The sequence below is a fragment of the Choloepus didactylus genome, chromosome 19 (genome assembly GCF_015220235.1).
Source record: "Choloepus didactylus isolate mChoDid1 chromosome 19, mChoDid1.pri, whole genome shotgun sequence".
NCBI lineage: Eukaryota > Metazoa > Chordata > Mammalia > Pilosa > Megalonychidae > Choloepus > Choloepus didactylus.
In genome coordinates, this window is record NC_051325.1 from 48,967,565 (window position 1) to 48,974,856 (window position 7,292).

General features: G+C 46.7%; 1 long non-coding RNA gene across 1 annotated transcript; it reads right to left on the reverse strand.

The window, feature by feature from the left end:
- Window positions 1-5,893: 5,893 nt before the first annotated feature.
- LOC119515626 lies at window positions 5,894-7,292 on the reverse strand. Its single transcript, XR_005213114.1, has 3 exons — window positions 6,940-7,292; window positions 6,646-6,804; window positions 5,894-6,065 (listed from the first exon to the last, which is right to left on the reverse strand). It is a non-coding gene; the product is annotated as an uncharacterized LOC119515626 (long non-coding RNA).

The window sequence follows — 7,292 nt, forward strand, 5'->3', positions numbered from 1 at the left end:
CCCCACCTCCATCTCTGGGGATGTCACAAACACTAAGGTCACAAAACTTAGGATGGCAGCCATCCTCTGGCCTTCCTCTAGCTACACCCATCTCCTTTTCTATCATGTGCTTTTCCACAACCTGGGGGAGATGTTAAGTCTAATGAAAAGGCCCAACCAGACCTTAAACCCGGAAACGGAAACCAGGAACAAGCAGCCCCAGATGCTTATCAGAACAGGAATTCTCAGTGTTGGTGGTGGGGGCTGTGCCCTCCCCTCAAGGTGGATAAAAACCACACTCACACAGGATAGATGGGTCTCTTCTCCCACGCGAGGTGGGGCATGTGGAGCTGCCATCCATCCAACCCAACCCGGGGCAGTTTTCGGCCACCCAAGGAGACCAGCCGTGATGGGACTTCTTCCCCTGCTCTTTTACTCAGTAAGTGACCAAAAAAAAAATTATTTGCTCTTTCTGGACTCTTTATTTTGTAATAAAGGGACCAATTGCTGAAAGTTTCTGTTGTACCCTAACCCTGAGTTCCCACAAGGCACAGTTGTAGCAATTTGCCCCACAATGATGTTAAATAATTCCCGTGGATTTTCTTTAACAATGCCCTACGGGTAGTTTCTCCCCACCAAGAAAGCTCTCTGTGAATAATGACAAGCTCTGAGAATGGAGCTTTTTAAGGAGACAATAGGCCAAATAATGACACTTCTCTGGGGATGGAGCTTTTAGGAGCTCCAAACTCATTCTCCCCCTTCCAGTTCCTTCTAGGCTGCTGGTTTTCACAGCTCCTGTGGTTGTAATGCTGTTGTCTTCAAGGCTACAGCAGAACTGAGAAGACAGGATAGGAATAGGGCAAATCAAAATGCTACAAAGCTCTCTGATCTTAGCAAGCTTAAGGTGATTCTTGAATAAACACTCTTTGTATTGTTGAGACTTTAGTTGAATTTCCAGAGTTTTCAATGTGTTGATTTTGACAATATTTGTTATTATTCTCATTTCTTTTATGCGGGGGGGGGGGGGGGGGGGCGAGATTTTTGGAGATCGTTACTCTGCCATTTTGGGTTTTGGTAGAGGCCTGCTATCAAACTAAAGAAGTGCACTTCTAATCTTTGTTCATTATTTTTCTTTTTCGTGACTTGATAGTTGATTTTTTTCACCTAATGCATCGATGGGGGTAATCACATGATTTTTCCCTTTATTATGTTAATAAGGTAGGTTTCATTGATCTAATTTTGAATGTTAAGCCAACTACACATTGCTGAATAAATCCCTACATGTTCATGATACATCATCATTTTTAAAATGACTGGGTTCAATCAGCTAATATTTGGTTGAGGACTTTTGCCTTTCTTTTATAGCAATACTGGCATGTAGTTTTCCTTTAATATGATATCCTTGTCATGTTTTGGCACCACAAAATTACAGTGAATATCAGAGTTCTTTGAAAAAGGAAAGGTCACGAATGGATGAAAGGGCTGTAGTCAACCATCATGAGAATTAAAATGCAGACACTAAGTAGCTGGGCCTTCTAAGCCAATCAGAAAGGATTTATTTATTAAATTTGACCTGGAATTTAGGAAGGAGCAGGCAACCCAGAGCTAGAAAGGAGCAGAGTCAGCGCACAGCAAAAAGATGCAGTGTTAGGAGATAGCCACAAAGTTGCCCTAGAGAGAAAAGAGAGGGAGTTGTAGCATAGAGTAGCTGCTTCCTGGAGCTTTTCTTTTTCCTCAACAGCTCTCTGTCTCCCATATCAAATACCTGTACTCCTTTGTGCCATCCATAAGTCTATTTCTGAAGAATGCTGAAGAGGTATGTTCTTTACCACCAAGCAACTAGAAACAACACACACTTGCACAGGGGTCCAGAGACAGCCAGCAGGGCTATTTGGCCCGGGGATCATATTCCAACATGACCTCAGGGTAGACTTTTGACCTCATCAATACAAGACGTTTACACACAAAAAGACACAAAAAAGGGAGTTAAAGAAGAAAACATTCATCATACAACTTAAATTTGTGCCCCTGTAGTGCACAAATAATTATTTTCCATAAATCTAGAAATTATCTCGCTTTGTCTTCGTGCCTGTGTGTATTACAAATGTTAATTTGTTAAAAATAAACTCTTAAAATGGACCCATTTCTGAACACTCTTGGGAGGGGTTCTGGCTATGGAGTGAGAAGAGCAGATATTCCTGGCCTGCCGAGTGCACTAGGAAAGACCAACTGTAGTACTCCCTGAAAAAGAGCGCAGCATTCGAGGTGCTCAAAAATTCCTCCTCACAGAGGCTTTCACAGTCGTTTCCTGAGGCTTCAGGAAATAACCTGGTGCTCCGTGGTCACGTCGGGGCGCTCGCGGCCCCGAGCGCTGGGAGCCGTAGCGCCCCCTGCTGGCCGCCGCCGCCAGAGCCGCTGTCAACAGGCCGGGCCTCGGCGCTCGCCCACAGGCTGGTCCTGCAGCATGGAGTGGAGCCGCCGCTCTGTGCTCGCCGTGGTCTTCCTCCTTTGCCTCCACGTGGCCCAAGCTGGAATCCGAAATAGTGCGTGTGGGGCGAGGCGGGCCCGTGTGCGGTGGGGTGCGGGCATGTTCCCTGGGGGGTCCGTGGGAAAAGCTGCGGCTGATCCCTGAATTCACGCCTAGCGCCCTCCACTCACCCCCTGGCGTTTTTCTTCAGCTAAAACGAAACCTGGATATTGCCCAGAGTTCTCTCTTCCCTGCGTTTTCACGCTTTTCCCTGCGTGCAGACGCGATGTTGGTTGCCAGGGGGTCAGGAAGTGCTGTTACTACAACTGTAAACGTCGCTGTATGGAGCCCTGGTGGAGTATGGATTGAGGTGAGGGGACCCGGGGGCTGCATGATTGACTTCACCCTAGGAAAGTTCCCGAACTGGTTAATTGTGGTAATTAGGAATTGGAAGTCTGCCCTGGAATTTGCCTCTGGGTCTGTAAAGAAAGAGACCTAAAAGGCAGGGTCTCTGGCCTGCTCCCCAGAGAATTCACAGTTCATTTCGTGTCCTGGACATCACTCTTCTCCTTTGTATATATAATGGGGCTTTGGACAAGATTATTCCTAGCTACTTAGGTGTCCCCGAACTTTTATTAGGATTGTTTTCAATTGCCATTTTTTTTTCTGCTTATAACAATGAAGCACTTTCCCCTTCATATTTAAATGGTGATGTAAGGGATTATGATATCAATATTCCTTAGGATGACGTGCCTAGAATACCTGTCCTCCCATCCCGGCTTCCTGAGCAGCATTTCCCAGTGATTTTGGGGGGAGAGTTCCAGGCAGGGGTGAAGCACAGTGGTGCCTGAGGATCTGGTTATCTGGTTATCTGGTTGTCCTCTTTCCCCAGGCGGGAAGCCCTTCCTAACTGTGCCTGAGAAGTCACTGGTGCTCAGACCTTGGCTTGGATTCCTGGTATCCTGTCCTTCCATGCTCTCCTCACGCCCAAGATTTTCTTTTCAATGGTTAAATACTTAGAAATATTGTAAAATGGAAACAACACAACAAAGAAATAAAGCATTATATATTTTTAAAGTCACCACAGTCTATAAGACTTGGATATCTCTGAATCTTTCTTTCTCCCTCCCTCTGTGTTTTTCTCTCTCACTCTGTCTCTGTCTCCCTAGCCCTCTCTCTGTTTCTCTCAGCCTTTTTTGGGGGGGTGGGCTGGGGGTGGGGTGGGGGGAACAGTCACCTCCAAAATGAGAAACAAATTTCTGTATCTTGCATCCCCTATAACAAGAAAAGAAGCACAGCACCTTTTAGGTCTCCTTTGGGTTTGGGGAGCCACACATTCCATACCTGGGAATGCTTCTCTGACCCATAAACCCGGTGACATGGAAAGTTGGCAGCTTTAAGTGAGGCCTGGAGCAGGAACGAGCTGTGCCACAGACTCAAGCTGCAGAGCAATTAGCTCTGCTGCTTGGAACATACAACCCATCAGACCCTATGGTGTTGGGAGAGGTCTGTAGTGGGAAAAATGATGTATGGAGTTTAGGACAAGTCTCAGTGAGATAATCATAACACAGGCCCTGGGAATCTGAAGCCAAGCCACATTCAGAGGTGTCCTTGAGAGACAGTGGGGAGGGAAAATCACCCCGATGGGCATTGGCTTTGTGTGAAAGGATAAGTCATGAGAAGTGAGAATAAATAGATTCCTGGACAGTGAACAATGGCCTATTCATCTTGTCAGGAGTTGGGAGGAAAAGGATTACAAAATTGGAAAACAAGGAGGTCTGGGATATGGCAAGGGGACAGACATATTGGAGTGAGCTCAAAGCATGAAGATGTTTACAACACATGTTAAAACACCCAGTAGAAATCATCTACCATGGAAGAGAGGCTGAAAAACCAAGAAGACAAAAGGACTCAGCCAGTTGACATTAATCAGTTTTCATCACCACACCTACAGAAAAAAATCTGTGTGCCATTAGGGAGTGGCTGTGGTGGCCATGGAAATGTGCCACTCAGCTCTCCTGCGCTGGGTGGGTAATTGCTAAAAGGCCCCAGCTGCCGTTCTCCGAATCTGCCTCCATGTTTGCAGGAGACCATGCTTCCCACCGGCTGCTCCCAGGCAGGGATGAACACCACCCAGGCGCTAGGGCACCCATTCCTGAGAGCCCTGGGACACCTCCGATGGGTCACTGTGGCTTGGCAGACCTGTCAGCCTTGCTGACCTCTCCTAGTATTGTGCTGTGGTTGGAGGCTCAGCACGTGTTTTAACATGTTGTAAACATCTTCATGCTTTGAGCTCACTCCAATATGTCTGTCCCCTTGCCATATCCCACACCTCCTTCCTCCCCTCTCTCCTTCACAGGGGTCAGAACTGCACTGTGGCCTGATGGCCCCTTCTGTCTCCTTTGAGGTCCCCCCCTTCATCCCTTTCAGGCGTTTTCCACAATAAACTTGAATATCTGATCCTGCCTTGGCATCTGTTTCCCAGAGGGCCCAAACTAACCCACTCGCCTATTTATTGGTTCCTGGATTGAATTGTTCACAAAACAAAAGGAAGAGGAAGAAGAGGAGCAAAAGAAAGAATATGCCTTTTTTTTTTCCAAACAGATATTATTATCAGGTCAATATGGTATTTAGATTCCATTACAAACCCAAAAAAGAGTGAGTGAGGTACCCATTTTATCTCAGTGACAATATTTATCATATACCTAAAATTATATCCCCTGCAACTATGCAAATTATGATTAAAAATATTAGATGTCAGCTCAAAACATGCTAAGGTATAAGGAGTTTTCCAATTTGCTTAAGGCAAATGTGTCAAAGAAAGGGGAAATTTTTGAAGGCAGTTCTCCAAGACTTTACTTTCTGTGTGGTCCCTCAGTGAGACTGAGGCACATAGCATGAAATGACTAAATGGAAGTCTACACAGCACTTCATTAGGTAGATCTGGGACTCCAAAACCCAAGATAAGACTCAAGGCAGCTAGGCTGGACCACAGGGAGGACTTCCTTTTCTTGTTTTTTGAAGGCATAAACTTTAGGTCTTTAAATAACCTAGAACTAAGGTTTGTCTTGCTCCATTTCCAACCCACAGTGCCAAACACAGGCCTAGATCTTACCACTCCAACAGGGGGAAAGGCCAGCAGCAGCAGCAGCAGAGAAAATGTATCAAGAAAGACTTGCTTCCTATCTCAGCGTAATGTATTCTCCCTTCAAGGGATCCAAACGCAAAAAACATGGCTATAAAATGCCCCTGGAACCTGACCATTGGAGAATCTGTCTCGGGAGACATTAAAAGAGGGGATCATATCAGAAAAACAAAGATGCAAGTGTTGAAAAAAAAAAATCTAATTGTGAAACAATAACCTCATCCTTCTTTACAGATCCTCAGGAATTAGCAAAAAAATTCAAGAAACATAGAGAGATTCAGCAGTCTTATAGGTTTTGGCGTCTTTTTATTTTATTTTTTTGTTGTGTTGTTTTTCATATTACAACATTTTTACTAAGCATTTAACTATTGATAAAGAAAGTCCTGGGGATACAAGAAGTGAGGAAGAATTGGAGAACAGGGATCCAAGACTAAGTCTGAGTCTGTCTCAGTCCTCCTAATACGGGGATTCCACCTGGGAAGAGAAAAGAGAATAGAGACACAGGAAGGTGCAAACTGTCCAGGGACATGGGTGTGGGTCCCCTTAATCACTGCACCTGACCCCTGCCAGGAACTCTCCTCCCAAGATCACTGGTAAGTGCTGCCCAGGAAGCATGGACTAGGGGTACAGGGATTCTAGGCAAGTCGTTCTAAGGAATATTGATATCATAATCCCTTACATCACCATTTAAATATGAAGGAGAAAGTGCTTCATTGTTACAAGCAGAAAAAAAAAAGGGCAATTGAAAATAATCATAATAAAAGTTCGGGGACACCTAAGTAGCTAGGAATAATCTTGTCCAAAGCCCCATTATACAAAGGAGAAGAGTGATGTCCAGGACGCAAAATGAATTCTCTGGGGGGTGGGGTTGGGGGTAGCGGGCAGAGGTCAGGTCTCTGCCTAATAGGTCTCTTTCTTTACAGACCTTGAGGCAAATTCCAGTTAAACTCTCTAATTAAAAGGACATCCAAGGGCTGGTCCCTCTACGACAGTTAACCAGTTCGGGAACTTTTCTAGGGTGAAGTCAAGACTTGCAGCCCCCGGGTCCCCTCACCTCAATCCATACTCCACCAGGGCTCCATACAGCGACGTTTACAGTTGTAGTAACAGCACTTCCTGACCCCCTGGCAACCAACATCGCGTCTGCACGCAGGGAAAAGCGTGAAAACGCAGGGAAGAGAGAACTCTGGGCAATATCCAGGTTTCGTTTTAGCTGAAGAAAAACGCCAGGGGGTGAGTGGAGGGCGCTAGGCGTGGATTCAGGGATCAGCCGCAGCTTTTCCCACGGACCCCCCAGGGAACATGCCCGCACCCCACCGCACACGGGCCCGCCTCGCCCCACACGCACTATTTCGGATTCCAGCTTGGGCCACGTGGAGGCAAAGGAGGAAGATCACGGCGAGCACAGAGCGGCGGCTCCACTCCATGCTGCAGGACCAGCCTGTGGGCGAGCGCCGAGGCCCGGCCTGTTGACAGCGGCTCTGGCGGCGGCGGCCAGCAGGGGGCGCTGTGGCTCCCCAAGGGGCCGGACCTGACCGGGAAATATCCGTTTCCCGGAAGCCTCAGGAAACGACTGTGAAAGCCCCTGTGAGGAGGAATTTCTGAGCGCCCAAAATGCAGCCCTCTCTTTCGGGGAGTACTACAACTGGTCTGGCCCTTAGTAATTCTGCTTTAACCGCAGATATTGAGTCCCACGGAAGG